Genomic DNA, 5,966 nt, shown 5'->3' on the forward strand with positions numbered 1-5,966 from the left:
CTGTCCAATCTGTGATGGGGACCACTAGAGGGTAGACAGTCCCCAGAGATGAAGGTCACTGGGTCCAGAGCCAGTCTCCCAAATGGTCCAGCAGGATGGACGGGTCCTGTGACTCCTCTCCCTGACTCCAATGTTTCAGAATGCCATTACCATCCGGGAGCCTTGCTGATTCTGGAGGTTGAAGGGAGGAAAGTGGACATCTGCCTTGATACCAGAGTGTCCATTTCTGTTCTCCTCTCCAGTCTGGGCCTCCCCTCCTCCTTTATCATGACTGTGAGGGGCATCTCAGGAAAGCCTCTAACCAGATATTTTTCCCAACCCCTTACTTGTAGTTGGGGAGACCTCTTGTTTACCTGTGCCTTTTTAATAATGCCTGAAAGCCCAACACCTCTGCCAGACAGGGATATCTTAGTTCATATGGGAACCACCTTCTTCATGGCTGCAGGACACAGTCTGTCTCCCCTGATGGAGACCAATCTGAATCCAGAAGTTTGGGTAACTAACTCTAGGGAAAACTGGCCAAACCACGACTGTCATACTGGTCTGGATCCACCTTAAAGATCATACTTCCTTCCTAATCAGAAACAATATCTCCTAAAACCAGAAGTTAGAAAAGGGCTAGAAGTCCACCATTGATAACTTGAGGTTGCAGGACCTCTTAAAACCCTGAAACAGCCCTGGTAATATCCTAATATTGGGGGTGCAATTGAGACTGGTCCAGGACCTCTGCCTCATTAATGAGACTGTGGTTCCAATTCATCTAGTGGTTCCCAATCCATATATGCTGCTGCTAACTCAAATACCTGAGGTATCTAAATGGTTCACAGTCTTGGACCTAAAGGATGCCTTTTTCTACATGCCACTACTCCCTGACTCCCAATCTTTGTTTGCATTCAAGGATGCCTCCAAACAGACCACCCAGGATGGTGTTACCTCAGGAATTCCAAGACAGCCCCCATCTGTTTGGGTAAGCATTCTCAAAATATCTCTCTGAGTTCCTTTATCGTCATGTTAAACTTTTACAATATGTAGATGATATTCTCCTTTGGGCCTCAATTGAGGAAATCTCTTAGGAGGGAATAAGGCTCTTCTTAATTTTCTAACAGAGGATGTAAGATCTCAAAATCTAAGGCTCAGCTCTGTCAGGCTTCAGTAAAGTACCTAGGTCTGCTCTTATCAGAAGGGAGCAGGGCACTGGGGAAAGAAAGGATTAAGCCCATCTCCTCTTTTCCCCTCCCCAAAATGCTCAAGCAACTGAGGGGATTCTTGGGTATTACAAGATTCTGTAGTTTATATATACCTCAGTACGATGAGCTAGCACATCCCTTATATCACCTAATAAAGGAGATTCAGGCAGCTAAAACTCACTCCCTAATTTGGGAACCAGAGGCTAAAAGGGCCTTTGTCCAACTGAAACAAGCCTTGCTGGAGGCACCAGCCCTTCTCATAGGGAAGACGTTCAATCTTTATATATCAGAAAAGAAGGGAATGGCCCTGGGAGTTCTAAACCAGGACCAGGGTCCCACCCAGCAACCTGTGGGGTACCTAAGCAAGGAACTTGATTTGGTAGGTAAAGGATGGCCACCCTGCCTCTGGGCAGCTGCAGCAGCAGTCTTGCTGGTACCAGAGGCTACTAAGTTAACCATGGGGAATAACTTAACAGTTTATACCCCCACATAATGTGGCAGGACAGCTACCTTCTAAGGGGAGTCTCTGGCTAATGGAAAGCCACCCCTTCAAATATCAAGCTCTGCTCTTAGAGGGATCTGCAGTCCAATTGAGAATCCGTCCCTCCCTACACCCAGTCACCTTCTTCCCAGAGGAGGCTGTGGAGCTTGAAAATGACTGAAAACAGATAGAAGTGCAAACCTATGAGGCCAGAGTGAACCTCAAAGAAACCCCCTCAGACAACCCAGATTGTACTCTGTTTATGAATGAAAGTTCTTTTGTAGAACAAGAAATTCATAAAGCAGGGTGTGCAATATTCACCTTGAATGACACTATTGAGAGCAGGCCTTTCTCCTCAGGTACAAGTGCTCAACTAGCTGACCTAATTGCCCTCACAAGGGTGTTGAATTAAGCAAAGGGAAGGCAGTTAATATTTATACTGATTCTAACCATGCTTTCCTAGTCCTCCATGCTCATGTTCTTATCTATAAAGAGAAAGACTTCCTTCCACAGGAAGTGGCAGTAATACACTGTAAAGGCCACCAAAAGGAGATGAATGGAATAGCTGCAAGAAGTAAGTTAGCAGACCAAGCAGCTAAATCAAAAGTGAGACAGCCCCAGATTTCTGGTACACTTGAGGCCCCTCTGATCTGGGATGGCTCCATAAGAGAAATAAAACCTCAATATTCTCCTGCAGAAATAGAATGGGCCACCTTTTGGGAATATACCTTTCAGTCCTCAGGATGGCTACAATTGGAGGACAGAAAACTTCATCTACCAGCTTTCAGCCAATGGAAAGTTCTTAAAACCCTTCACCAAGCCTTTTACCAAGGTAAGGATAAAACCTATCAAATCTGCTAAAAATGGTCCAACATGTCATTAATGCTTGTGAGACTTGCCTTAAAAATAATCCCCTTAATAGATGGCTTCTCTCCTCTGGAACCCAAAGAATGGGAGGCTATCTGGGGAAGTCTGATATTCAGACTGCATTTAACCCATATGTCAAATATAAGGGGCATCTACTACCTCCTAGTATGGGTAGATATCTTCACTAACTGGGTAGAAGCATTTCCATGTTAAACAGAGAAGGTTTCTCAGGTGATAACAGTACTAATTAATGAGATAACTCCTTGCTTTGGACTCCCTAAGTACCTCCAGAGAGATAATAGTTCCAAGTTCAATGTGACTGTCACCCAGGGGTTATAGGCATTCAATATCATCTTTGTTGTACTTGGAGATCATTATCCTTAGGAAAGGTAGAAAAGACAAATGATATTGTCAAAAGGCATCTCAGAAAACTGTCTCAAGAGATTCATCTCCCCTGGGTTACTCTTCTTCCCATAGCCCTTCCACGTGTTAGAAACACTCCTCCTAAACTGGGTTTAAGACCCTTTGAAATGATGTATGGATGGCTTTTTCACCCCAATTATTTCTTGCTAGACAAAGAATCCTCGGATTTGATTAAACATATAACTTCTTTTGCCCATTTCCAACAGGAACTGAAACAACTGTTGGAGTCTCAGCCCAGTGAACTAGTGTAAACTCTGTTCAACCCAGGGGGCCTTATTACTGATAAAGGCACATCCTCCCCTTTCTCCTGCTCTAGGCCTGGATTGAGAGGGACCTGACACTGTACTTCTTTGTACTCCAGTAAAGATCACTGGAATAGGTTATCGGATTAATTATACTCGAGTAAAGGCCTGAGAAACTGACAGAATTACCTCTGTTGATCCAGAAGAGCAACCAAAGCATCAGTGTGAAGAAATCAGAGATGATAAGCCAAAAATCACAAAAGATAAGTATCAATAATTAGCCTTCCATGGATATCCTCTTTATAATCTCACCTATGCTTGCTGTTCTCACCTTCATTCTGTTCCTCACCATAAGACGTCTTTGCCAAGGATCCCTTAATCCTGAATACCCATGCGATTATCCACTCCCCTTAACAGCTATCTATTTTCTAAAGTTTAACTTCCCTCCCCCATACAAGACTTAATCCCTTCCACCAGGGTGAAACAGCTCTGGCCACAACATTGTTTTCAGAATGATTAGTCTATTTTGCTTACTATTTTTGTTATCTCTGGTACTAGATTTTTCCCTTTTAGCTCCTCTTTGTATAATACTCACATTTGGCCCATGCATATTTAACCACATTGTGAAACTTGTTTCTTCTCATCTAGAGGCCATCAAATTCCAAATGTTCATGCAAATGGAGCCTAGGACAATGGCTCCCTTTTACTGGGGACCCTTAGATAGGCCTCTGAGAAAGATCTGACTGCCATTTTCCCAAAACAGTGCCCCCTGTCAGCATGAAGCAGTTAGAGTGGTCACAGTCCCTATCCAAACAGCAGTTAGATATCCCTCTTCAAAGGGGGGATAGAAGGTGACAGGAGACAGAAAATTCCTAGGAAGACAAGGACAGGTGCCTGATGAAACCCAGCCTTCAAGCCAAAGACAGCCAGAAGCCTGAATAGTGAGCTGTTGGTTCTGGATAGAGTCCATACCAGAGTGAGAACTTCCTTGATGCCTTTTAACCAATCAAGTTGTGGTTTCTCCCAGACCTCTCATGGACCAATAAACACACACTCCTCCATTCTGGGCCCACAAAAACCCCAGACTCAGACACAGAGACAAGTACCCCCTCTTGGGTCCCGCTCCACTGACAGCTTTCCTTCTGTCACTCAATAGAACTGTTATTTGCCCTACTCACTCTTTGGTATCTGCATACCTAAATCTTCTTGATCACGGGACAAGAACCTGGAACTCGGCCGAACTGGGGGTAGTGGGAATGAACAGCTGTAACTCTCCCTTCTGCCCACCCAGCTGTGGGCAATGGGAATAAGAGAGCCACAGCATGCTCCTGCTCACCGAATGGTGGGGGTAAAAAAGCCACTGAGTGCCACATGCTTCTGTTCACCGAACTGCAAGTGGTGGGAATAAAAGGACTTGAAACATGCTCCTGCTCACTGAGCCACGGGATTGAAGACCTGCCATATTTATTGGGAGCTCAGACTTAGGGACTTCCCAAGCAAGAGCTGCAGCTTCCCTTGGGGCTTCACAGTTGCTCGCATTTCTGAGTTTTCAGGCGCCACTGCATTCCCAATGTCTAGATGCTGATGCCCAATGTGGAAGCCACTTTCAGCATGCCTGGTCCAGCTGTGGGCTGAACATGAAACCATGGCAGGTAGGGGATCCAGGCCAGTAGCCCAAGCCAAGCGCAACCTGCTGGGCCAAGTGGTCAGAGCAAGTCCAGCAAGCCTGAATTATGCCCCAGGCAGAGGGCACAGAGGCCATAGAGATTTCAGGCTGGTGAAGCAGCATCAAAGGAATACTGGAACACGGTTACCCTCCCTCCTGTTCGCCAACCAATGGGAGCAAAAACGTCATTGGGCACTATTCCCTCCCACTCACTAAACAACAAAAGCTGCAACAGAACCATATCAGTGGTGATATCTTTTTACATTGACCCTTTTATCGCTATGAATTTTCTATCTTTAACTCTATAAATGCTTTATCTGCTAAAGTCTACTTTATCTCGTATTACTGTAGTTTTACCAGAATTATTTTGAATAAGGTTTGCCTGGATTCTCTTTGTCCTTGCTTTTATTTTCAACCTTTAAATAGCCTTATATTTAAAACATATTCCATGAAGAAAGCATTTGCTAGACTGTTTTTATTTTTAATCTAGAGGGAAAACGTTAGTATTTTATTTGGAGTATTTATTTTACTTATACTTTATGTAACTATTAATATAAATGATTTACACTTATTATCTTACTATTTGATTTTATTTGGACCTTGTGATTTATGCCACTTTTCCCTTTCTTTTTTACTTGCATTTTAATTAATCATATCCATTGTTATACTTTTTTCAATTAACTTCTTTTCACTTTTTATTTAATATAATTGTAGATTAACATGCAATTGTAAGAAATAACACATAGAGAACCCATCATATCTTTCACTCAATTAGCCCAAATGATAACATTCTATATTACCATAGTAATGTATCACAACCATAAAATTAATGTTGATGCAGTCCTTCAACTTTATTCAGATTTCACTACTTACATGGACTCCTTTGTGTATTTGTCAATACAGTTTTATCTTATGTGTATATCGTGTGACCATCGCTACAGTCAAGATACACAAACAGAATCACAGAATATATAATATTTTGGAATCAGTTTTTTTTCATTCTGTATAATTCCCTAGGTATTCTTCCAAGCTATTGTGTGTATCTATAGTTTATTTATTTTCATTACTGAATAATAGTCTATGGTATGTACATACCAATT

This window comes from Mandrillus leucophaeus, unplaced genomic scaffold, assembly GCF_000951045.1.
Source record: "Mandrillus leucophaeus isolate KB7577 unplaced genomic scaffold, Mleu.le_1.0 Scaffold836, whole genome shotgun sequence".
NCBI classification, from domain to species: Eukaryota; Metazoa; Chordata; class Mammalia; order Primates; family Cercopithecidae; genus Mandrillus; species Mandrillus leucophaeus.